At 40.3% G+C, this 27,515-nt stretch overlaps 1 protein-coding gene across 4 annotated transcripts in view; it reads left to right on the top strand.

The window, feature by feature from the left end:
- Dab1 (DAB adaptor protein 1) overlaps positions 1-27,515 on the top strand; it is a 592,785-nt gene that overhangs the window by 169,157 nt on the left and 396,113 nt on the right. For 3 of the 4 annotated variants that reach the window (XM_090334746.1, XM_090334742.1, XM_090334744.1), the window contains exon 1: positions 22,547-22,684. The exons of the other annotated variant lie outside the window; for it this stretch is intronic. The gene's annotated coding sequence lies outside the window, so the exon portion shown is untranslated. Of the gene's footprint in view, positions 1-22,546; positions 22,685-27,515 lie in introns of those variants that run through there. 4 annotated transcript variants of the gene reach the window in all.

Consider the following 27,515-nt stretch of genomic DNA (forward strand, 5'->3'; position numbering starts at 1 on the left):
CAAAGAACAAATATGGGTTTTGGTGTCTTGGAAACCTAGGTTTAAAAATCTTAGTTTCTTACCTTTCTCCAGGTATCTGAGGGCAGAAGCTTAAATTCTTTGAGCCTCAGTAAATTAACCTCTCAGCAAGGAAGAAGAGGAGTGCAAGTGGGGAAAGTTACTGAAGTAGGACAAATGTAAGGTGGTACCTAGCAGCTAGCAGCCCTGAGTGAATCTTGGGGGGTGGGGAGGGGGAACAGAAGCCCTTCCATCCGAAGGCAAAGGAGAAAAGAGGTAGTCTCTGAGTTTCATAGCTTGTTGTAAGTTATGGCTAATGTGGATCAAGAAACAGCTGTTCTTTGGAAAATGTAAATGTTTTGAAAGCATTATTGCTATATTAAATGAAACAGGTAATGAACATGACTGGAGGATGATTAGACAAGAACATGGCCTAGTGGCTTGCCTAGAATGCATAAATCCCCACATTCACATACATAGAAAAAATGGACATGTTATTGCAGCTCAAGTGACAGAGCACTAGCCTTGAGAAAGCCCAAGAGCCCAGGCCCTGAGTTCAAGCCCTAGGACCAGTGGGGATAAAAGGGTTAGATATTAGATCATTTGTAAGGGGACCAACAAAGATGACATATGCATGTACAATTAGTTTTTAATCAGTTCCTCAGTTGACGTTGCTTTCATCCATGGCTGAAAGAGAAATTCGAGTATTCACCATAGTGCAACAGAAGTCCTGCCCTTATGTTTGTACAGCCTGTTGTCAATGCTCTTTTCCTGACAAGTCTCAGGCACAAGGCAGGATTTGTTACTCCTTCCCTACAAACAAGTAAGTTTACTCTCTCCTTAAGACTTAAGAAGTTACGCTCCTTATTTCAAGTTGCACAGTGACATAGTACCAGACCAAATGAATCCAGAACTATGATTCCAAACTTATTTTTCTTTTTATCAAAAAAGTATTGCAAAGAGCCCACAAGAAGTATTAAATTATTTAGTAAGCAATTTCTCCTTTCACAACTCCAAATGTCTCGCTCCCATGATTCCCTTGCTTTAGAATATAGTTTAGTGCCCTTCATTAGCCCTTATCATCAAGAGTTTTAGTTATAAAATACATTCCATGATGGCCATTATAGTTTAGTGTGATTAAGACGAGATTTTTTTCACACTAAGAAAGGGATCATAACTACCTTCCTAGCTAATCTGTTACCAATGACTATATACAATGTTAGAGTGAATAAAACCAACAGAATAAATGGAGTAAGTGAACAATGGAATTCTATGCTGCCATCACAAAGAATGACATCACCCCATTTGTAAGGAAATGGAAAGATTTGGAAAAAATCGTATTAAGTGAAGTATGCCAGACCCAAAGGAACACAGGCTCAATGGTTTCCCTCATTTGTAATAATTAGTACAAACGTAAAACTCTCCTGGCAGAGGATTACAATAGCTCAAAACCTAGATACATAAGGCCATATAGGGTAAGGCTAAATGAAAAGACCTCCAAGATATGGAAACAAGAGCTTTATATTATGTGATTGTTGTTCTTAATTTACTGTTATTCCTCTTCTCTTTTGTTTCCCTTTGGTTAATCTCATATTGTTACAGTATCTGATTTGGCTCCTGATATATTGTATATACATTTATTTGTTTATTTGAAATAGGAAAAGGAAGGGGGGGGAAACAAGATGATTGGAAGGGGGTGAAGGGAAGGAAACGGGGACAAAAACATGAGAAGGGGTATCAATGTGTGAGAAGTAATGTGCCCACTATCTGGCAAATATAACTGTAACCCCTCTATACATTACAATACAAAAATAGATGTAGTAAGTGAGGCCAAATATGTTGCATTTTTCTAAGGTAGGATTTCTTAATGTAGTAATAGCATCCAAAAGGTATTTCCTAGCTGTTGGTAAGACTAGAAAAAAATATTTCTTAAATCCTCTACATTATCCACTGGTAAATTTCAAAGAATTCACTGGAAATCACTTACAAAATCATGTCAAGAAGGAACTAAAATTGAAAGAAAACCACCTTCCGTTTCTTTATTTGACCATTTCATACAATGTGTAGGTTGGGGTGGTTATTGTGTTTGTACTTGGTTTGACTCACGGCTTCATTCTGTCACTAGGAAGGCACTGAACAATTTGAGCCATGATTCCAACTCTTCTAACTTTTGTTATTCTTTTTTTAATTTGTCTGCCATGGTACTTGAACTCTGGGTCTGGGAGTTGTCCTTGTGCTCTTCAGCTCAAGGCTACTGCCCTATCCCTTGAGCCATAGCACCAACACACCCAGCTCTTTTGTTGTTCTTGAATAGGGAGAGTCCTGTATTTTTGACCAAGCCAGTCTGGACCACAATCCTGTTTATGCCTTCCACATAGGTGAGTTGAGAAATGAGTTCTGCCATACCCAAATTTTATTGGTTGATAAGGAATCTTATTAGCTTTCTTGCTTTCTTTCTTTCTTTCTTTCTTTCTTTCTTTCTTTCTTTCTTTCTTTCTTCCTTTACTTCCTTCCTTCTTTCTTTCTTTCTTATTTATTTATTATGGTCAGGGTAATGTTTAGAGGGGTTACAATTACATTGTCAGGTAGTGGGTGCATTACTTCTCGCACATTGATACCCCTTCTCATGTTTTTGTCCCCATTTCCCTTACCCCACCCCCTCCCAATCATCTTGTTTTCCCCAATTCCCTTTCCTATTTCAAATAAATATATATACAATATACCTGGTAACAAAGTCATATACAGTAACAGCAGGAGATTAACCATTAAAGGAAAAAAGAGAAAAGAAATAATATAATACATTAAGGACAACAATCACAAAGATAAACTTCTTGTTTCCATATCCTAGAGTTCATTTCATTTAGTCTTAAACTATATGACCTTAAGTGTACAGCTTTTGAGCTATTATGATCCTCTGCTAGGAGAGTCCTAGATGTGTACTAATTATTACAAATGAGGGAAACCACTGAAACTATGTTCTTTTTGGTCTGGCTTACTTTACTTAATATGATTTTTTCCAAGTCTTTCCATTTCCTTAGAAGTGGAGTGATGTCATTCTTTCTGATGGCACCGTAGAATTCCATTGTGCATAAGTACATCTTCTTGATCCATTCATCTACTGAGGGGCATCTGGGTTGGTTCCATATCACTAGCTACTTTTTAAAATCCAGACTGGCCTTTATCAATGTTTCTCCCAATCTCTACCCCCTAAGTAGTAAGATTACAAAAGTGAACCATTGTACAAGGCTAAGATATACATGTTTTTGCAACATCATAGAACAAATTAAACACTGAATTATGTTTTATGTTCTATAGTTTTTATTATATTTACTCATTTTTATCCTTTGAAATGTCAGGTCATTTTATCAGGCTGTTAAGTGATAGCATATTATAACATTGTGGGCAAAGGAATTGACCCTGGTCTCCTGACACTCAGTGACACCTATAGGACCTCAGATGAGAAGGGACAAAACATTTGACCAAGTTGAAATTGTGTTGTTCAGGAGAAATTAAAAATTCAGGTCAGAAGGTGAACACACACATTTAACACAAATCCTGAAGGTCAGTTATGAGATGAAGACTTAAACAACTTTGGAATAAAATGGAAAGTGTTTGGAATGAAGATCAATGATACTTTAAGACTTATTTTTTCATTAAATTAAATGACCAATACATATTTATTCAATTAATAAATCCATCACAGAAGAGAAATCTGGCCATACTATGCTTAATAATATTAATAATAATAATAATGGAACCCTCAAACATTATTAGTTACTGATTGGACTATCGTGATTCTAACTCTCCAAGATACTGTAGTTGTTTTTTGCTTCTTTGTTTTTTGTGTGTGATTTTTTTGTTGTTGTTTTGTTTTGGTCAGTCATGGAGCTTGAACTCAGGACTTGGGTGCTTTCCCTGAGATTTTACATTCAAGGCTGATACTCCACCACTTTGAGCCACAGAACCACTTCCAGTTTTCTGGTGGTAAATTAGAAAAAAAGAGTCCCTTGGACTTTCCTACCCAGTCCTCACATAATCCTCAGATCTTCCCCTCCTGAGTAGCTAGGAATACAAGTGTGAACCACCAGTGTCTGCCTGGGTTTTTTTTTCTTATTTTGTTTTTTAAAACTAGTTTAATACCTAGTAAAAAAGAGTGGTCTTGTCACTACTTTAACTGGCTTAATTTTTTATTAAATAATTTATTAACATTGATTTTATTAAATAATTTTTTAACATTGATATTTCAAATGACGCATTTAACAAACAAGTATTCAAGAAGAGAATCTATATATACAATCACTGGCACTTAGATTTTAGAACATAATTAAAATTAGGCTGAGGGTTTGTATGTCATAGATACATATTAATATATGTAATAAAACATTGTGTTTCTAGAGTCATAAATTTTTATGTCTGTGTAGTTGTGTTTATATTTCTAACTGGCTTAACTTTTTTAAAAAAATTACAGGAAAAACTCAACATCCAGACTCAAAGCTCAATTTGTAAAAGGTTGCAGAAAAGCATGAGGACTAAACATATGTGATTTCCCGTCTGCAACAAGATACCTGACGTAAACTACTAAAAGGAAGAAGGATTTGTTTTAGCTCTTGGAATCAGGCATGCCTCTCCATTGTTTTGGGTCTGAGGTGAGGAAGAACAACATAAGAGTAGGAGCTACTAGCCTCATGGTGGGAATAAGAGAAAGATGACAAAATACCCTGCAAGGGCACATCTAAGTTACCTATTTCCTTCAGAGAGACTCTACCTCCTAAAATAGCATTGTTATCTGGGAACCAATCCTTTCACCCATATGCTGGTATGCTATACTCACCGATGGCCAGATTATTGGGAAATGTATGATATGGTAAGATTTCTAGGCATTGTTTAATATTCAATGGTTGTCACTGGGACAGCACAGAAAGGTTTTTTACAACCAGTGTACATATTTATAGTAGTAAATCAGTGTGGATCCTTTGCAGCTATAGTTACAGAGAAATATTTTTAAAACATTTTTCTACTTATGTTTATTACTTATTCATTGATGGTATGCTTCATTCCAGAAGAGATTTTTCTGAAGGAAGCTGGTTGATTTACATATGATTTTTTTCACTACTGTTGCTTCATTCAGGGAATGTGAAAAAAGTTTCCCAAAATACAAATTAAATTTCATCCTTTCACTAAGAACCCCTCAAATACTGCTCTAGCCACACTCTAAATATTTATCCCTAGACATTGGCTACTAGTTAGTTGTAAGAGAAATCTTGATTAGGAGAGTTTGCTGCAGAGCAATCAGATCTGGGTATCACATTGTATAGCCATCATACCATATTTCTCTCTGAATCTCTGAGTTTTTATTAGCTCTTCTGCACAGGAAGTCCAAAGAAGGAGCAACGTTAGCGCTAAAAGGTAAGGAAGAAATAAACAGAGCCAACGACAAGAGTGAAAAGATGACCCAAAATAAAAATATAATGGTTGTCACTATGGAAAGCAGTATGGCAGTTCCTCAAAAGACTAAACATAGAGCTCCCCTATGACCCAGCAATTCCACTACTTGGCATTTACCCAATCATCCAGAAACAAGGGCATACTAAATCCACTAGCACAAATGATGTTCATTGCAGCACTATTTACCATAGCAAAGATATGGAACCAACCCAGATGTCCCTCAGTTGATGAGTGGATAACAAGATGTGTAATTTATGCACAATAGAATACTATGCTGCTGTCAGAAAGAACGACATCGCCCCATTTGTAAGGAAATGGAGAGACTTAGAAAAAATCATATTAATTATAGTAAGCCAGACTCAAAGGAACATAGGTTCAATAGTCTCCCTCATTTGCCATAATCAGTAGAAACCTTGGGCTCTCCTAGTAGAGATTTACAATAGAACAAAATCTAGAGACATTAGGCCAAATAGTATGACACTAAATGTAAGGACCTCTAGAATAAGGAAACAAAAGCCATAGAATGAATGACTATTGTTCTTAGTGTACTATGTTATCGCTCATCTCTTTTGCCATCCCTTGGTTATCTCATATTGTTACAATATTTCACATTGTTATCTGATATATTTTATATGTGCTTAATTGGTTATTTGAAATTGGATAGGAAAGGGGGGAAATCAAGATAAGTGGAGGGAGGGAAATGAGGACCATATCATAAGAAAGGGTATCAATGTTTGTGAAGTTATGCATCTTCTATCTGATGAATATAATGTAACCCTTCTATTAATCACAATAATATATATATATATATAATGGTTGTTTGGAAAGCACAAGGATTTCTCTCGCTGGGATTTCTTTGTGAATTTCAACAATATATCTGACATTACTAGAAAGGATTATGTTGGAGAGTTCCTTTCAGCAGCTGAGGTCCAGTGGATCAGAGACTATGTGCCAATAAGTCTTTCTGTCACAAACATTTGCGATATTTTCACCTACCCTAAGGACCTTTCTCCAAGGATGAGTGTGTGTGTGTGTGTGTGTGTGTGTGTGTGTGTGTGTGTGTGTGTGTGTGTGTTGATCTTGTGGCTTGAACTTAGGACCTGGGTGCTGTTCCTAAATTTCTTTTGCTCAACACTACCACTTGAGCCATACTCCACTTAAGATGTTTTTAGTAGTTCAGTAGTTTATTTCCTGCTCTGGCTGGTGTCAAACCATGATCTTTAGATCTTGGCACCGGAGTAGTTGTGATTACAGACATGAGCCACTGAGGCCCATTAAGGATGAGAGAATTATAAAGTATATAGCAGCACTCTCTATTATAATACCAAAGACATTATTTTGCAAAAGCATTTATGCAAGTTTCCCTCTCATACTTGTGTGAGTTATTTTAAAACAGAATCAGTCTTCCATTCTTCCATCCCTCATGCTTATGGCACTACATCCTTCACATGAAAGATGCTGAGGAAAATTCTGGATAAATGAACACATGACTGATAAAAATAGAGACTTGGTAAAAATGAAATCATATGTGGTTATTCAGAACAATGGATTCTAAAGAAGATAGTAAAGTCCCTGTCTTGTCTCTACTTTATTAGCTTAAATGGGTGTGGGAAGTTGAGAATGGATCTGCACCTGGGAACTCTACTAAAAGATTTTTCTGGATTCACCAAGCTACAACCAGATTGTTCAGATTTAGTCACATGTAATAACACCAAAGGAAATGCTTTTAGAAGTCATAATGTAATTCCTTTTTTTTAATAGACAGGTATTAAATAGATTGATGGTCTATCTAGACTGAAGATGGGACTTTTCAGAGTACAGTGACAGAAAGAACATGAATTATCTAACCAGATGATAGAAATTGGAATGAATACTTGTAAGATTCATGTCTGAATGGCTGGGCAGGTAGATGAGTGAGTAACATCATAAAATTATACAAGTGAAATAGATACAGATGCCAGACTATTAGAGCTATAATTTTCATTCCCATATGGAAAAAGAAAGAAGAAAGAAAGAAAGAAAGAAAGAAAGAAAGAAAGAAAGAAAGAAAGAAAGAAAGAAGACTGATTAAGGACATTTCTATATTGGTAGAAACAGATGAAGTGTTTTTTGATAGGCACCATGTTGTGTGCATTAAACTTAAATCATAATTATGAGAGTTTCCTCAAGTGGTGTTAGCCCCTAAGTCAGGCAGGAAATAGAAAATACCTTAACTCTGAAGTGGGTTGGTTTATTCTATGCATTAGAACAATTTTGGGTGAATACTTAAATGAAGAGATAATTCCTGATAAGCTGCTTAAATATTTGAATATCAGAAATGAAATCATAATTAAATCGAGTAAAATGTAATAGTAAATGCCTAGCTAATGCTGATATTCCATTTTAGATTCCTTGCAATTTTAGTATATAAAGATTTTCTTAATCTCACAGTTCTTCAGATTGGCTTAATGTTTATTAGGGCAGACCTACACATGCTACCTAGGCAAATAACGAATGCTGGTATTAGACTATACATGGCAGCAACCTTCTACATGAATCAAATTAGGATGAGGGGATTGCATTTAGGGAAAATACCATACTGATTACTGATGTGAGAATTATTTCAACTTTTCTCAGCCTGAGCTTACTGTATGACTTTGGGTTAGTCAGATATTCCCCCTCAATTCTTTGATACTCTGTGTGTCTGTCTGTGTCTGTCTCTCCTCTCCCTCTCTCCCTCCCTCCCTCCCTCCCTCCCTCCCTCCCTCGCTCTTTCTCTCCCTCCCTTGCGCGCGCTCTCTCCCTCTCTCTCCCTCTCTCTCTCTCTCTCTCTCTCTCTCTCTCTCTCTCTCTCTCTCTCTCTCTCTCTCTCTCTCTCTCTCTCTCTCTCTCTCTCTCTCTCTCTCTCCCTCTCTCTCTCCTCCAGTGGGGCTTCCCACTGGAGAAACATAAACAGAAACATGATCATCTTAGATTATGAGATTATGTCACACAGTATGAAATTCACTCATAGATTCCACGTTGCACAAGCATCCCATTCAGACAGTAAATCCAGATATAGAAGGTTCCTAATGGCTGTCACATTTTAGAATCTGGCAGAATATTTTAGCATTCAACAAAGGAGTGTTAGCATTATAGACAACAGACTTACAGCTTTGCTAATTGTGCTGAGAAGTGAGTGACTCAGGATCTTCCTCTCTCAGGTTTGTGGACAGTAGTTGTTGGGTCAGGCTATGTCCTAGCAGGTAGAGAGAAAGGAGATGGACATACCTGAATTAGAGACAAGTTGCATATATAACTGAGTTTTTCCTTATGCTATAATCATTTATCTACTACAAGCATTTGTCCCCATCCTTCAAATGTTTAAAACCCTTTGATAGCTTAAAATTACCTTAATTAACAGTTATCAAGGCTGTTTCCATGGACACACATGTCATAATCTTCACTTACAGGGCAGCACTCTTCCAGAGTCAAGGCCTGAAGTTACTGGCACTTTTTGCTGTCCTAGCATTGCTCTACCTTGTTTCTCTCACTTAAGAAAACTAGAGAGTACAAGATCATATCATTTTAATAGGGATAACCTGGAATCTAATCTGCTGTAATACCATTTGAGTAATATGTGCAAATACTGGAAATGTTATGACCAGAGACTAGTTACTTGTTAAAGGGAAAACAAGCTTGTTCAAATTATATAAAATGTACAAGTGTCGTGATACTTATCTAGCAGAGCTAAGGTTGCTGTTTTAAGAAGTCTGAGTACCAGGATTTTCAGCAGTGTTACTAAAGTGTTCTGTTACATTAGTCTGTAATACAATCTGCAATGGCGAATGGCAGTCACATCCGCGGAATTGCCCGGGATCCTAGTGCAGTGGCAGATGTTGCATACAGCTCCTTCACTTTCCATTGATAAGGAGCTTAGCTTCTATTCTAAAAGATTACAGTCTCAACAGGGGAAATAGACATGCAGAAAATGGCATCAGCACGTGACAGGGATGCACAGGAACAACACAGAAGGGAAGACAAAATAGAGAATGGCCCAAGGAGGTTGCTTTAAAACCAACTTTGCCTATTGGGAAGGATTTCAACAAATGGGAACTGGGAGGGACAATCTTGGAGAAGAAAGTGGTATGAGCAATGATGTGGAGGCAAACACATGGAAGACATGATCAGGGAAGCACTATTTTATCTGGTGGAGGCCCATGAAATATGTGCTGAGGGGGATTATATGAGAAGATAGGAAGATAGGAGGGTCCTATTATGTAATTTTTGGTAGTCCTAGGCCTGGTACCAAGGAATTGAACCCAGGTCTTCATGCACTCTACCACTATGCCAAACTCCTAGCCACCCTGTTTTGTATTTTTAATGGAAGGAAACTTAATATACATGAAATTCTTGTACCATATCTGCTGAAATAAGGATGTTTCCATCAGGATGGTCTTTATCACACATCCAATCCAGTTTTTTTAAATTTACATATATTTGTATTGTAATTAATAGAAAGGTTACATTATGTTCACCAGAGAGAGGGTGCATTACTTCACATACATTGATATCCTTTCTCATGTTTTGGTCCCCATTTCCTCCCCCCACCCCTGCCCCTCATCTTGTTTTCCCTCCTTCCTTATCCAATCACAGTTTTTAAACTTTTGCTTAGATAGCCGATGGTGACTTCATTGCATCTTTAAAACCTCTTGGCCAAGGTGATGATATGCTTTTGGTATACAGCCGTAGAACATGTAACTAATGCAGTCATACATGATAAAAGGAATATATTCAAATTATTGTGAAGATGATACAGTCAGGGTGATCACAGCCCTGCTGGATTTCTACTTCTCTGCCCTATCTCCTTGAATCCAACTTGAAATAAAAAGCCTGTTCTCTTTGGAAACTAACCTGGAGATCCAGGGCTATGTTCTACTTCTATTCTTTCTCCTTCAAATCTAGGAAAGAAGAGGGTTTTTTTTTCAATTTCCATTTTTATTGTGAAGGTATACAAAGTGGTTACAATTACACATCACATATTGAGTACATTTCTTTTCTCCCAGGTTTTCCCTCCTAACCCCCTTTCCCACACAAGTTTTATAGTCCATTTTCAACATAGTGTCTAGTGAATATCACTGCTTAGTTAGTTCACCTTTGACCCACTATTTATATACATTCCCCTTCCACTCCCCTTAATGGATAAACTTATATACAAGCCATACTAATTTTTACAAATGAGGGAAACCATGCAACCTATGTTTCTTTGGGTTTGGGATTACTTCATTTAATAGAATTTTTATATATTTTCCTTATAAATGTGGCAATGCCATTTTTTATGGAAGCATAGACTTCCATTGTGTATATATACCACATTTTCTTAAACCATTTGTCCACTAAGGGACATCTGGTTTAATATTTGTTTACTTCACTGAGACTCACTCTGACTGGACAAAGTTTAAGTTCACTGTCAATCTCTGAATCAACCATTCTGCCCAAGGAGGTACCATATGTTCATTGATTTAGCTTGATACATGCCCTTGTACTCCAGAGGTGAAAGCTAAGTCAGCTTCTGAGGTAGCACATACTCATTTGGGAATTGTGATTTTTACAAAAAAGGAAAAGAGAGAGCATGAGTATGATATTGTTATGTAAACACAGAGCCAAAGGATATGAGTATTCTTCGGGAAGCCATTTTTCAGCTAAGGAAATAAAGGATCATAGAAGTTTGAGTTGCACAGACAGTAAATAATTCCTATTCTCTAAGGGGTTCCAAGACATAAAGAGACAAAGAAAAACATAACTGTACATGTTGATATAAAGTCCAGAAGATGAAAGGACATCACTACACTCCCAGGCAGAGAGTACAGATATTGTCATATGTTGTGACCCTAAGCAAGTTATTTAACTTCCTCCATTTTCATCTGCAGGAAAAGACAATAATGAGACCTATCTCACAGGCTTGTCTAGAGAAGTAAATAAAATATTTACGCACATAGATGACCAAATGCCTTTCCACTTCTTATAGGTTCAATACAACATCTAGGGTGATAATGAGGAGATCCCATCTAAAAAAATGAAATTCCTAAGTCCTAATATGGTGATTAACTCTAGGAAAAATCAGACCAGTCTCATGATTCTAAGGCTCCCCCCTCTCTTTCCACTGTACTGTATACTAAATGAGATCCCAGCTCACTGTATCTATGCCTCCCAGTTAACAGGATTTACAACTTGGAAACTACATATGCAAATTACTATTTGCATGAAAATGGGTAATTATTATTTTTTAAAACATTTGCATCATCACAGATGATCTTGGTGTCAGGCATTCTTTAGCAATGAGTGAATGAACTACAGGGCTTGTGGTTCATTCAAAGGGCCATTAATTCTAAATAAGAAATTCATTTGCTGTCATTCATGCTGCTTAAACAACGCAAAGAAGAGAGTGTCTGCAAAGCAATCCGTAAAGGCCATGGTGGAAGCTGGAAATCACCTAGCCCATCATTTCCGTTCACAGATGAAGGAAATGAGGATCAGAATGGAGAATGTCACACACTTAATTAATGGGAGAGTTCAAATTAGAACTTTTTTTTTCTTTACTGCTGTGCCTGATTAGTGCCATGTAACTATTAATGCTGATAGTTGAATTCCTATTTGCTGAGGAAATCCCTGATTGTTTAAAATATATGGGGAGAGTAGAATAGAGAGACACTTAATATGATAAAGGTTCCAAAATGAGAGAAACAAAGTTAAGAACCCTTCACAAATTCCCTTGTGCTGTATTAATTTTATCTTATTCAGCAGTGCACATGTGGGAAAGGGGACAACTATCTGTCTATATTGAATGCTTTCATTTGAGTCCTGCCAATGTCGTGGTATGAACTCAAAAACATTTTACATTAAAACAGAGCAAATTGCTTATGGTACCCATTGCATAATGAATGAACACAATGAGAAATTACAGTTCAAATTACTTATCAGGTCTCTTCCATTTTCTAAGTTTTTAAAGTAGAAAATTGCACAGTGTAATTACAGTAAGTTAATTTGCATTCATATTACAATTCAATGAGCAATTACATTCTTTTTTATTTAAAAAAATATTTTATAAAGTATGATTTCCATCAGTATGTTTTGCGGAAAGAGAGGTGACTTTTTCCTGGTGAAGTTTTCATGAAAATTCAACTGTGCAACCTATACCTTTAGGTGTAAAACTGTGCTTTCCTCATTGTTTCCTTTAGGAAGGGTAGAGGTTTAAATAACTATTGGGGGACAAACAATAGGTTTGTGGCTTCAGAGCTTATGTATAAGGATGTTCTAAAATATCATGGAAGATCAGGGTTTGAAAGAGATCTTAAGGTCTTATTGTTCAAGGTTTCCCATTTACTCTGTTTGGCACTTGAATTTCTCTAAAGACTTTCTGTCAAGATACCATCTACTTATATTCATTAACTCCTATGCTAGGACATTCTTAATATTCACCACTTTCAGGAGGGTACTTCCACTTTGGTCCAATCATCTCCTCTATATTAATATAAACTTACAGGTTACTTACATAAAATGACATTTCTGGCTGATTGTTAGGTATCAGAACAATCTTCTCATTTTGAGTATATACAGTGTGTGTGTGTGTGTGTGTGTGTGTGTGTGTGTGTGTGTGTGTGTGTGTGCGCGGCTGAGGGGCAAGGCGAGGAATGCATGCTCTCTGGTATGAGGATTGAACTCACTCAGGGCCTGGCCACCATCCTTTAACTTTTTCACTTGAGGCTGCGATTCTATCACTTGTGCTACAGCACTACTTCTAACTTTTTGATATTTAACTGAAAATAAGAGTCTCACAGATTTTTCTGCCTGGGCTGACATTATACACAATCCTCAGATCTCAGTTTCTAAGTAGCTATGCTAACATGAGTGAGCTAATGGTATTCAGCAAAACTATAGATGATTTTTTTCAAGACCTTTACTATTAGCACAAAACTTTGGGCTGGATCATAATTGAGTACTACATATTGTGATTGGAGGGTTTCATTAGATCTTCCATGTGCTCTGTACTTGTTCTCTTAAATAATGCTAAAGTGAAGGATATATATATATATATATATATATATATATATATATATAGAGAGAGAGAGAGAGAGAGAGAGAGAGAGAGAACTATACAGATTTTTGAGAGTAGCTGGATTGGTTTTAACACGTGTATTTATCTATGTGGCTAATATTATATTATGAATATGAAATGTTACATTATCCCAGAAATTTTCTTTTATCCCTTTCTGGGCAATAACCCTCTACCAAGGCAACTAGTATTCTAATTTTTCTTACTGTAGATTTGTTGTTCCTATTCTTGATTTTCATAGAGGTGGAATCATAGTAATATCCTCTCTTTGGTCTGGCTTCTCCTCTCTCAACATGTTTTAAAGATTCATCCATATTGCTATATATGTAGTGGAGTATTTTACTTCTCATTCAGTAGTATTTCACTATATGAATATTTTACAATTTGTTCAGCTATTCTACTGTGCATAATTACTTGGATTGTTTCCAGTGTGGCCCATTAATGTTGCAATAAGCTTTTAAATGTGGTGTGTGTGTGTGTGTGTGTGTGTGTGTGTGTGTGTGTGTGTGTGTGTGAATGCTTTATTTCTCACAGGTAAATATCTAGGAGGAATAAATATGTAAATACCTGCAAGCACTCATAAAGTAGGTGTGTGTATAACATGGTAAGAAAGTGCCAGGGAAGATTTTCTGGCAATATATGAGATCTCCAGAGCATTGCCAAGTATTTAATGTTTCAGACTTTTAAATTGCATCCATTTTAGTACATGAGAAGTGGAATCTCATTATGCCCTTATTTATGTATTTCTTTCTCATGTATTTTCTTTTCTTTTCTGTGGTGCTGAGATCAGGGCTGAACACTTGCTAAGCATGTCTTCTACCAAGTGAATGACTTTCTGCTTTATGTATTTTTTCTATAGACTCTTATTTTTTTGCTCTGCCAACCTGGATTGTGATCCCACTATTTATTATTTGCCCTTTCCTCATAACTAGGGTGATGCACACAGGAAATTGACACCTGATGTTATTGATTAAGATGGGGACTTATGGATTTTTTGTCTAGCTTGGCTTCAAAATGTGATACTTACTCTACATATCAACCTCCAGAGCAACAAGGAATACAATTGTGAACTACTGGCTCACAGATCCAAAAACATTTTTTTCATGAAGGGGGTTCTTTGTATCTGTAGTCTTTATACTTTTCCAGCTTTCTGTCCAATATTTAGGAGAAATAATTTACTTTCCTTGTTCCTCAATCAAAAGCAAACAGTTCATCCATTTGATCATGTCCAAATTGTTATAATGAAGGAAGGCCTGATGAGAAATCACCTATGTTTCTCTGCAGCTAGTGATAGAGTCATCTGTACCAGAACTAAATGAAAGAAAGGAAATGTGGTGGAAGAACTATCCATCAATTAAATCTAGGTGCTATTTCAGAAGCAGGAAGAATGGTCCTAGAGAGGCAAAAACTACAAGTGTGTCATACCTTTAATAGAGAAGATATAAAATATATGCCAACCATGCCAACCATATCTTCTATGTGATGCCAAACTTCTCTGCTTCTGATTCTTTATAAGCATCAGAAATGCAGTCATTTTCTATCATTTGTTTTAGTTGACTACTTCTATAATGCATTAATGTCACCTAAGTTTACTGCATGAGTGAAAAAATTGGGGGTTTGCATTGGAACATGAGAGCCCTTTCACAAACACTTTCACTCTCTACTTCCTTTCCACTGAGCATTTAGCTAGAAAGAGCAGCTGGGTGGCATAAACACTACCCCTACATGCAGCTTTCCCTTACCTCCTTCTAGGAAAAGAAAAGGAATGCTATTTATAGCTACTGGAAATCAGAGTCAAGTTTCATAATACGGCCACACCATCTTTTCCTGGAACCAAGAGAAGTGAAGCATCATTTGCCTTCATGTATACTGATAGAAATATTTTTCCATTTGTCTTTTTAGCTAGAGAAATACAAATTGTATATTTTACTTATATGTTGAGGGTCCTGTTGAGGATCTAAATAAGTATGTGAAATGTGCTTAATTTGTAAAATGTGTCAAATATTTGCTTCTCCTCTTCTTCCTCTCCCTCTCCTCCTGCTCCTCCTTAATATTTTCTTTGGTTCATGTTTTCATTTTTAGATTCCTTTATAAACTTCCACAACAGAATTCTAAGTTCCAAAGGAATGAACATATTGTGTCAAATATTGCTTTGTTTTACCCCCCCCCTTCTCCCTATTCTCCTCTTAATCCTCCTCCTCCTTCTTCCTATTTTCTTTGATTCTTGTTTTCATTTTTAGATTCCTTATAAACTTACACAATGAAATTCTAACTTTCAAAGGAATGAATATAGCAAACAAACTCCTCTACAGTTAATTCAGACTTGCTTCTCCAAAGGCACCTCTAGCTACCCACATGGAGACACCTTGTCTTATTATTTTTGTTTGTTTGTTTATTCTCCATTCCCTCTCAAGCCCAGAATACCTCACTGTACTCCACAGGTTTCACCTAGCTACCCAGGTTTGTTCTTTCAAAACGACAGCATTCTCTCTTTATAAAGTCTTCAGAGCATCCTTCCTTGCCTGTCTTGTATATCTTTTAGCACCCTTCATGTTTCAGACATTTAGGGGTTTTTTTGTTTGTTTGTTTTTGCCATTCCCAGGGCTTGAACTCAGGATCTGAGTGCTCTCCTTGGGCTTTCTCAAAGCTATAGCTCTACTACTTGAGCCACAGCACCATTTAAGGATTTTCCAATGTAAATGGTACTGAGGAATTGAACCCAGTTCTTCATGCGTGCTAGTCAAGCACTCTACCACTAGGCTAAATTCTCAACCTCATTCCTTTAGTTTGTTTTGCACACATTTTATCCAACATTTTCTCAAACCATAAAATGTTTTAATCTATGTTTTCCAAGTAGATGAAAAATATATGCATGTATCACCATGACCAGGTTGCTGAGATAAGGGCTCATGAACATTTTTGCCAGCGATGGACTTGAACCTCAATTCTCCCATTTTTCCCATCCACATCTCCTGCCTGAGAGCTGGGATTAAAGGTAGGAATTACCGTGCTTGAACCTTGTGTTGACATTTAGTGGATTGATATGCTAATGTACTTTGTGCATGTCTCTAAGAAACTTGCTAGAAATGTTTGAACTAAACATTATTTAAAACAGTACATACTACTTTTTATTGTGAGCTTGAACTCAGAGCTTTGAGTTCTTGTTTGGCTGTTTTGTTCATGGCTGTTGCTCTCATCCTCAAGCTACATCTTCTATGCTATCTTTTGATAGTTAATAGAGGTAAGCGTCTCATGGATTTCTATTACTAGGAAATCTTAAAACTACTGTCTTCAGGTCTCAGCCTCCTGGGTGGCTAGGATTATGAGCCACTGACACACAGCTTAAACATACTAATTTGAGAACTTTAAGAATATAGAAATATCACAATAATGGTAGCAAATTTAAGCACTACAGACTATGTAATGGATAATAACTCTATAATAATTTGTCTTCAAGTTGCAAAACTAAGGAATCGATTCCATTTACAATAGCATAAAAATAACAAAGTATGCAGGAATAAACTTAATCAAGGAGATAAATCTTGTCTACACCAAAAATTACAGAGCACTAATTAGAGACATTTCAAAGAGGACCCAATAAAAGGGAACATGTCCTGCATTTATGGACTGGAAGAAGTATTATCATCAAAGCATCTTCCCTAACTAAAAAAACCTAAAGACTCATGGTAACTCTTACAAAAATTCTATGGATATTTTAATAATATTTTTTCAACCTGAAAATTCAAATGAACTCACAAACATCCCGAATAGCTAAAGCAGTTTTAAGAAGTATTGAACTACTGATTTCAAAGCATATTATAAAGATACTATAATTCAGGGCCAGGAGTGTGGCCTAGTGGTAGACTGCTTGCCTAGCATTCATGAGGCCCTGGGTACAATTTCTCAGTACCACATACACAGAAAAAGCCAGAAGGGGTGCTGTGGCTCAAGTGGTAGACTGCTAGCCTTGAGAAAGCTCAAGGACAGTGGCCAGACCCGGAGTCTAAGCCCCAGAACTGGAAAAAAAAAGATACTGTAATTGAAACAGTGTGGAACTAACATCCAAACTGTTATCTTAGATAACAAGATGTTGTGCCTTTACACAGAGTAAAGGGTACCGTCTGCAATAAATTGTGTTGAAGAAACTGCACATCCTCTTGCAGAACAATGAATTTGAACTCTTATATCATATGCAGAAACAGATTCAAAATGGATTAGAAGCATAAATTTTAGACTGGAAATCATAAAATCTCTAGAAGAAAACATGACTATAAAGCTCCTAAGTATTTGCTCTTATCAATGATTTTTTGACATGACATCAAATGCAGAGAAGTAACTGAAGCTAAAGTAGACAAGGAGGAACACAATACAGTAGGAATTAGGGAAAAAATGAAAAAGTTTCTTATGTCCTGGAAGAAAATTGCAGAATGAAAGCATAACCTTTAGGAACAGGGGGAGGGAGAATTTAGAAACTACATATATAATGAAGAATTAGCACCCTAAATACTTAAGGAACTCATCTAGCTCACCAGCAAAGCATGAACAACCTGATAACAAATAGATATTATAAGTAGATTTAAAAATATATCCAGCAGATGGCCGGGAGTTTTCTGGTAGAGTTCTTGTCTAGCATACACAAAGACCCGGGTTCGATTCCTCAGTACCACATACATAGAAAAAAAAGCCAGAAGTGGTGCTTAGGCTCAAGTGGTAGAGCTCTAGCCTTGAGAAAGCCCAAAGACAGTGCTCAGGCCTTGAGCTCAAGCCCAGGACTGGCAAATATATATGTATCCAGCTGGTATATGAAAGTTGCTTGGAGATGCCATCAAACCCATGGTGAGACTGTACCTAACACCTATCAGGAAGGCTATTAGCAAAACATTTGTTTTTAACAAATATTGAAAAAGACTCAAAGAAATACAGAACCCTCCCCGCCCCCCGCTATGTATACTGTTAGAAAGTCTATATATTAGTATCTCCACTCTGGGAAACAGTGTGAAACTTTTTTTTTTTTTTGAAATCTCTAAGTAGAACTCACTTCGTGTCCCACAATCCCTCTCCTGGTGTAAGCCCACAAAAAAGGAAATCAGCATCTCTAGGAGATTGCTGCACTCCTTTGCCTATTACAATATTATTCACAGTAGAATCAACATACTGTCTGTGTTGACAGATGTATTGCTAAAGCAAATGTCATGTGTACGTGTATGTATGGGGAATATTTTTGTATCTGAAAAAAAGGAAGAAAATCCTACCCTTTGGGACAACATGGATGGGCCTAGAGGACCCTAGAGGGCCAAATTAAATAAGCCAGCTATGGAAAGAAAGACAACTCCTGCATGATCTCAAATGCACAAGGAATCTAAAAAAGGCAAAGTTGTAAAACAGAGAATGGAACTGTGGTTTCCAAGGGATAGAGGCTGGAGAAGGGGAGATTGAAGGGTACAAATTTCCAGTTGTAGGACAAATAAGCTTCAAATCGAATGTAGTCCACAGTAACTTTGTTTAAAAGTAGGTATTGTATTCAAGTCCCACAACCAACAAAAACAAATAAAAAGTAGGTGTTGTGCACTTGAAATTCACTAGGGAGTAGATCTTAAGTGATCTTATCACTTAACACTAGCACAATACTAGCTATAGGCAATGATGAATATGTTAATTAGCTTGATTGTGGCAATCATTTCACTGTGTATACACAGGTCAAAACATGACACTATATCTATATACCTGAAATACGTATGGTATTTGTCAACCAGACTTCAATAAAGCTCTAAGGAAAGAATGTCCCCAAACCTATAGCACAAACTCATTTCACTATCCAATGAGGAGCATATTTCAAATGTTTGCAGGAATAAATAGAATTTTAAGTAGCATACAACACAGAGATTATTATACTTTGCATCCCTTTCTCTGGAGGAATAGTTATTGCTTTTAGGATTTCTGATAACTGATCACTGATTTTTCACTTTCAATCACAGGTCACATTCAAACAGCACCTTAATTGACTGCCTCTTTTCATTCCCAAGAACCATCACATAGGGTGCAGTGGAGTTCAATAATATGCCTTTTCCCCTCCCATCTGCATACCTTTTGTGCCTATGTCTATCTCCCAGTTGACTGGGTCCCTCAAAGGCAGATTTGGTTTCCAATGTATCATCACCATTCCCAAGGTGAAGTGCTTGATACACAAATGGATTCTACCAAAGCTGGCTGAACTAAAATAAGGTCTTTTATTGGAATTATTCTAGAACGAGAAGGAATATTTACTGGGGGACTTAGAGAGTATCAGCCAATCCCAAAACAGTGTCTAATTTTAGGCTCACAAAAATCTCAGAGGAGGTATGGTCCCTCTTCATGGTGGAGAGGAGAACATAGAAAGGCAGAGTAGTAAACAGTCAGGGATGAAGTGAGCCCATGTTCAATACTGTTCAATAATCGTACCTTACCTGCTTCACTGTTCTGAAGGCTAAATGAGCTATGCAAAAAAAAATACCCCAAACGGTGCCTTAGAACAGAATAAATAATATATGTAGCTTTGCTGTCATATTACTTTGCTGTTTCTCAGAGTAGGTGATAAGAGAATATCTATTGATTTTTTTTCCTTGTGCCACATTTCATACAAATGTTATTGGTATTTTTAAAGCTTCAGTTAACTTTCAGATGAGTTCTTGCCTGACAGGTTTAGCATAACAACTAGAATATTGCTTCAAGATTTGGTTTCATAGTGCCTAGAAGGCCAGTTAAGTTCTTGGTCAGCAGCTTGGAAGCTTGAAGTTGGAAGTTGCTTTAGCTTGGTACCCCTGTTGTATCTCAGGGAATTAGCCCTATTCCCAGAGTGGGCTTTGTCTATCCCTGAATGGAGGTAGAGTTTAACATCCTTTTACACTTGCATGACTTGGCCAACTTAACCCCTTGAATGTAGCTATGACAGTGACCATTGGAAAGACAACCAGGTGAAAAGCAGGTAAAAAGCAACACTTCTGGCATGCAGGGCCCTACAATGCATGTAAATGCTTCTGAAATTCAGCGCATGGAGAACTTTTGTCTTTTGACAGAGTCAATGGATAGTTGAGCCTGTGTTCCATCACTCAAGGCATGAAAATCTGTCCTGCCCTACTGAAGTTGAATATCATCTTTCCCTCCATTTCAGCCATGCTTTCTCAGATTTCTCTATGGTTGCTTGGGTACTGAGATTTCCAGGATTTTTTTTTTCCAGTTAAGGAAAGTGAAATGATTCATTTCTGTTAACTGGCCAGCCAGAACTTTCTACACAAAGTGTAGCACAGCTCCTCACGGCAACTCATTCTCCTTTTAGAACATTGGAAAAGTTGGAGAGTTTTGAGCTGGTGAACCTGGGTCCTGACCATTAGATCTGCTCTGCTGTCCCAGAAAAGTAGAATTATGGATGGGAAGTCCCTCCTACCTGTGAGGAATTTCCTGTGATCTACTTTTTCTCCCCCCAAGACTGCTTCCTGCCAAGGAACTCACACACTTTTCTTGTCTCCATGCAAATTGTTATCTTTTCAGGAGGTGCCTGACAGCCAAGTTTGCCTGGGTCTCCATTTGTACAGAAGCTGTTATTAAAGAATAAGTTTAATGGCTCGTGAATTTTGTAGGGAAAGGGAGGGTCTCTTCCTGACTTTGTATATACCAGCCGCGGACCTATTGGCTGGACCAAGAGTGCATTAGGCTAAACATTTTTAGCCCATTGACTCTGATGGTAATAACCATAAATGCTTCATTACGTTTTCATGGGTGAGTGACAGATGCTAACCAGGAAAAATAAATAAATAACCCCCCCCAAAAAAAAACCAGTCTACCACATTAGCTTTATTATTACACAGCTAGATTGTGGCCCTATCACAAATTGAAATAAAGTTTTAAATAAATTGTTTTCTTATTTTTTTCTGGGACTGGCTCCCAGGGGTTAGCCTTTGTTTTGTCTTGGTTTTGTTTTTCTCCACCTCATCTCACCTGGCATTAGACCCTCCGGAGACCTGGATGTCATCACAGGCATTGAATGGGCGAAAGATGTTTCCGATTGAAACGGTGTGTTTTCTGCGTGTTTTTTTTTTTTTTTTTTTTTTTTGGCATTCCTCCTAGGATCTTTGTAAGCTGGAGTCTTGAGTAGTAGAAATAAATAGCTTGTGTGTATTCTGAAGACTTCCGTGCAGGTTCAGATTTGAGGATCGCCTACTCCAAGCCTTAAGAATGGCGCGCGGGGGTGGCGACGGGAGAGTAGGGGAAGCCCGGGGCTGGGGCCTCTCTAGGACTGAGGAAAACGTGACAAGTGCAAACCATCTTCCTTCCCGGCGCCCTCATGTACAGCCCAGGAAAGAAACTGCAGTACGGTCGTACAAATCGCCCAGCCACCTTTGGCTGCTAGGACAGGGCGCCCCCTCTAGTTAGGGGACGCGGGGGAAAGGACACCTCTCCGACCACCCTTCCCATCTGGATTTCACCCCCGACACACTGGGGCGTTTAGCTGTAGGCGTCTGTTTAGACCCTTAGAGGGAAAGCCAGAGGAAGCCTGGCGGGGGCTGTGGCTGCTGACGGCGCAAACACTGGATACTCTGTGATCCCCTCCTCTCTCCCCCACTCCCCCACCGCCCTCCCTGCCGGCGCTTCTGGTGCGGGGAGCCCCTGCTCTCCGCGGCTCCTCTCTCCACGCTGGGACGGGGAGTCGGCGCCGGGGCTCCGGAGGCGCGGCTGCGAGCCCAGGCGCCCCCGCTCTCTCGCTCTCGTCGCCACCACGACTGGGGCTAAGCTCAGGGAGCTCGCGCGCGCTCAGGTTGCGCACGTTGCGCCCCGGCGGGAGCGGGAGCCCGGAGGCCGGGGCGTTCGGGGCGCTCCGAGGGCGGCCAGGCGGCGGTGGCGGCCCGGGAGCTGGCAGGTGAGCGGCGCGGCGGGGGGCGCGGGATCCGCGTCCAGCCGGGCGGGGCGGGGCGGGGGCCGGGAGAGGAGGCGGGTCCTCGTGGGGGGCGGGCTCCTCCTCCCCCGGCTCTGACGCCAGCCCGAGGCACCGCGGCGGGGGAGGATGGACCCAGCTCTGCGCTCGCCCGGGCTTCCCCGGGCTTCTGAGCGCGCGTGAAGTGCCGCCGTCCGCCGGGTATGGGGAGCCGCTTCCTGGGCGGCTGCGGCAGCGGAGGAGGAGGATGCTCGGGGCGAGCGGAGGTGAGGACGGTTGGGGGGTACGGGGAGGTGGGGCCCCCCGGAGTGCAGCTCGGACAGGTGCCCCGCGGGGACGCGGAGGACGGGTCTCCACGCGCGCCTCTCGGGAGTTTCGGCTGGAGACGCTGCGGGGTGGCGACTGCTGCAGTTTTGCGTCCCCTCCCTCCACTTGCGGGGAGAAAAGGGGCGACTTTTGCGTCCCCCTCCTGAACCCCTCGTCCCTTCTCCACCCCCCCCCACTTCAGAACACTCGCTACACACTCTCTCTCCAGACTTGTCCACCCCGAGACCCTGGTGTCTCTCTCCGGGAGCCCCGGTAAAATCTTCTTCCCCCTCCTGCGGATCTCCCCTCAGCCATCTCCGAGGCTTCTGCCCCGCTCCAGCCTTTACCCCAGCTCCCCCGAATCACCGGGAGCCCAGCTTCTCCACCTTCCCCCCCCCTTCCCACCCCTGCACCCCCAGACCGAATCCATCCCGTTCCCCCCCCCCGCCCCCGCGGGCCCGGCGCTGGCGCCGTCGGAGTTAGAGCTCGGGTTTTTGGGACCTCAGCCCTTCTTGGGCTCCGCCGTCTCTCATCTCTTAGCTGCCCGGTGTCTCCTATTCCATTCCCGACCGGGAAGTGGGGGGAGGGCACCCCGTTACTTCCTCCCCCCTCACGCCCCCCTCTTCCCCATCGCATGGTTCTTCTTTCTGCAGTCCACACTCTGTCTCCGAGGCGGAAAGCCCAGGGTTTCCCGAGTGGGGGAAACTTTTCAGTCCCGGTGGTTCGGGCCGGGAGGGGGCCGTGGACGAGCCCCGTCCACAGCCAAGGGCGCGCGGCTAGGGTCGCCGGCGGAGTCCGCAAAGTAACCTTCCTCGAGCCCAGGGGCGGCCGGGCCGCGGCCCCCGGTGGACGGGGCCTCTTTACCTCTGCACTTTTTAAAGTCTCCCCCGTCCCCCTCCCCCTTTTTTTTTTCTTTTGTGTAAATCTGTGGTGGTTCTGCCGGGGAGGACGCGGGGGAGGAGGGAGAGAGCTTCGTGGCGAACCCGGGCCGCTGGTTCGCGGAACGGACTCGCCAGATTCCCTAAACTATCCACCCCCCCACCCCGCCCCGCCCCGGCCTCACACAAGTCCTCATTGTTGGGGGTCTGCCGGGGCACTTCCGCCGGCCTGGCACGGGAGTGTGAAGGAATGGATGGGGGTGGGGAAGCCCCCGGGCGTTTGGCGACCGCCGGGCGCTTCGCGGCGGCGGCTGGCAGTGTGGAGAGCGCCCCGGCGCGGGCATCCGTGCGCTCCGTGGAAGTGTCCCCGGGACTGTCTGTGTGCGTGCCCGCGCGGGTCGGTGCCGGCCGGGGCGTTTGCACGTCTGCGCACGCCGATCGGTGAGCTAGAGGGGTCGTCCCAGGCTGATAAGATACTCACCCAGCCCTCTCCGGGGTGGACCTTGGGTTGAGCCTTCTCCTCTGGGGACTTTTCCTCCCTCCTTTCTGCTCCCCCTCCCGCGGCTGGCCCCTGCCAGACACTTTTTCCCATGTTGATGGTTTTGAATAAAGGCCTTGTGGGGGTTCCGCCGACACCTCCCGACACTTCCAGTAATCACATCAATTAAAGGTGGCTTACGTGTAGAACCCCCTAATTATCCGGTTCACGTTTGTACATTTATGTGCCAATTATAGGTCTTGGGGAAATCCGTACACTTATAAACCATCCCCACCCCCTGAATTAGCACCCATTGTTTCATGATCTCCCTGGTGAGGGAGAGAGATTCTGGATGCAACCCTGTAGTACCGGCCTGAACTGAGCAGGAGGGGGAGAGAGAAGGTAGAAGGAGTAGAGAAACGTCAGTACCCCTCCCCATCTCTTTCGCATCCGGAGGAGGCTTGGTGGCACTTCTGCAAACTGAAAGGGATCAAAGATTGTCTTGATTTCCCATTGAGAAGGGCGACCTAATCAAAGCCGTATAAAAGTCAACTTCTAAGCAATCAGAAATTGTCTGCTGATGTCCTTGATTGAAACCTTCGCAATTCAAATGGAGTATTGGAGAACTCACAGAAATGGCTTTTGAAGCACTATTGTTCTTTTCTATACACAGAGGCTTTCTGAAAGGTTTAGGAAGTTCAAAATGCGGTGGTTTGAAAGGGCCGACTTTGTAACTATTTGGCAGCGCTGGCAGCATCAGCAAGGGTGGAGAGAAAAGGAGAGAAAAGGCCATGGTGGGACTTGTGGAGGCGTCCTTACTATATTCTTGGGGACAGTGTAGCTCTCCAGTCCGGATTTGGTTCTACACATCAATTTAGCAATTAAATCTCTTCCCCAAAGCGGATTTTTAGTTGGGATTTTCTTTTTGATGGTTTGCTTAGGCATATCTAAAACATTTAATCATGCTCATTGTATTCAACAATAAAATCTGAATAAAAATTACTTATTGTTGATGAAGCTCCCTTCACTGTTTCTTAGTATGTCTCATTTGAAAGACACACCATTGTGTAAGGCTGTAGGGCAGAGATTGTATCACTTATTGTTCATTTTCTCTTCCCTGAGCCAGAGAGGAAGATGTTCTTTGCTTCTCTGCCTTTCAAAGTCATCCTTTTCTTAACTGGGTAGATTTTTGGCTTGGTGAATGGCCATGGCCATGTAAAGACTGGGTTTTATTGATCCCTGATACTTGGAATCAGCCTGTAGTCAGAGGCAGCATTTCATTTTGATAACTTATTCAGTTCAAACATTTTGCTTTTACTGAGGTTTAATCCTTCTTCAAAGTAATAAAGCAAACAAAGCAAAAAAAAATGCAATTGATGCCTTTTAGATGGCACTTTTTTGTGTATGCCCATCCTGGAACTTGAACTCAGTGCTAGAAGCTGTCCCTGAGCTGTTTTGCTCAAGGCTAATGCTCTATCATGTGAGCCACAGCTCCACTTCTGGCTTTTTGATAACTATTCAGAGACAGGGATTTTGTGTATTTTCCTGTTCCTATTGGCTACAGAGAGATTCTCAGATCTCAGCCTCATAAGTAGTTAGGATAATAAGCATGAGCCACTTAGGGCCAGACTTAAATGATATTTCTAAAAATAGCACAGATTAAGGAATGCTGTCAGGAACTTTTAGATCTTATTTTGGACTTTCAACATGGGACCTGACTATAGAGTCATTTAATAGTTAAAAAAGGAAGTTCACTAGTGAGACAATTAAGAATTGTTCACTTATTAGAACCCCAGTCTTATCACCTGCAAAACAGGGACAATATTTCTTACCTTATAAATCTTTGAGCATTTTTTATAGGGAAAATTCTCTTATTGAGTTTTGTCTATAGCAGGATGCTTTAGTAGTAGACAGCATGGAATTCTGCTAAGGAAAGAAGATGACATTTAAAATTAGAAGGCCAGAACTGAATCCAACTACTACCTGTCTTTGTGATGTTTGGCAAGTCACCTCTCATAGTCATAAAAATAAGAATAACCTTTATAGAGTACTTAGTATTAGCCAGGTTCCCTTCTAAGTACTTTGCATACATTAGCTTACTTAATCTTTAAATAACCCTGGAAGTAAAGGCTTGGGTTTTTTTCTTGTTTAATAGATAAAGGAACTAGGGCATCAGGAGATTTGGCAACTAGCCCAAGATTACCTAGGAAATAAAAGGGTGAAAGCAGAATTTAAACTCACCAATTTGAGTCCAGGGTCTTCTTATCCCCCTAACTGTATGCAATACGACTTTTGATGGGGGGAGGGGTGGTCTTCCAGAGTGGTTTTAAAATTGAATGGGGAATAATGAAAAAGTAAGACATCCTGCAAAAGCAGGCTACAGATTTTTTTCCCAATTTCATATGCTATCAACACAGATGTTGCTTTATTTATCGCAAGGTCTTGGACTGAAAGCAGGCATTTTGCACACTGGTGACTCTGTGATAGCTTCTAACAGGTATTGGTTGATATGGATTCACATCTATTGGTGAAATATTAATTAGGTAATTAATTAGTAAATAATTGATCGGGCAACTAATTAAGAATGCAGAGATTTCATTAGTGCTGTTATCAGTTACAAGCTGCAGTAAGCAGAAATGCTCCAAATATAGACAACAGAGCAACTGGTAAGAAGGTTGGACTTGGGCATTGAATTGCCTGGCTTGAGTCTGCACTTGCCCTATCTCGTCAAGCTGTGTGGCCTTCACCAGCTCATCTGGGTTATCTGGGTTTTGATTTTCTTTATAATAAAATGTCAGTACTGCCATGTGTTAGTGGTTCATAACTGTAATCTTAGCTACTCAGGAGGCTGAGATCTGAGGATCTTAGTTCAAAGTCAGCCCAGACACAAAAGGACCTGAGACTCTTATCTCCAATTAACCTCTAGAAAATGGGAAGTGGGGCTTGGCTCAAGGGTAGGATGGTAGCCTTGGGCTGAAGAAGTCAGGGACAGTGACCAGGCCAAGTTCAAGCCCCATGATTCCCCCCACCACACACACACACACACACACACAAATAACTTTGAAGATGGCAGGCATTAACATACTAAGTGTTTAGAACAATGGCTGCTATGAAATATAGACAAACTTAGCCATACTTACACTGAAAATGAAATAAAATTCCTTCCCTTTGACCTTTATTAAGGGAACAACACCCTTTCTGTGTTTGTTTAGCTATTCAGGGCTTAGAAGGAAGAGACATGTTTTACATGTTTCACATTTTCTTTTGCTCTGTTTAATTAGGAGCATTTCCTTGAATATTCATACATTGTGAAAAAGAATTGCACCAGCATGTACCATCCTAAAATATCCATGCCATTGTGCTAGTCTTGCAATTATTTGGAGGAAATTAAAAGGACTGACTGAATTCTAGATATTAATAGATTTTTTTGGTAAT

Source organism: Megascapheus bottae, chromosome 6 (assembly GCF_031878675.1).
Source record: "Megascapheus bottae isolate mThoBot1 chromosome 6, mThoBot2.hap1, whole genome shotgun sequence".
NCBI lineage: Eukaryota > Metazoa > Chordata > Mammalia > Rodentia > Geomyidae > Megascapheus > Megascapheus bottae.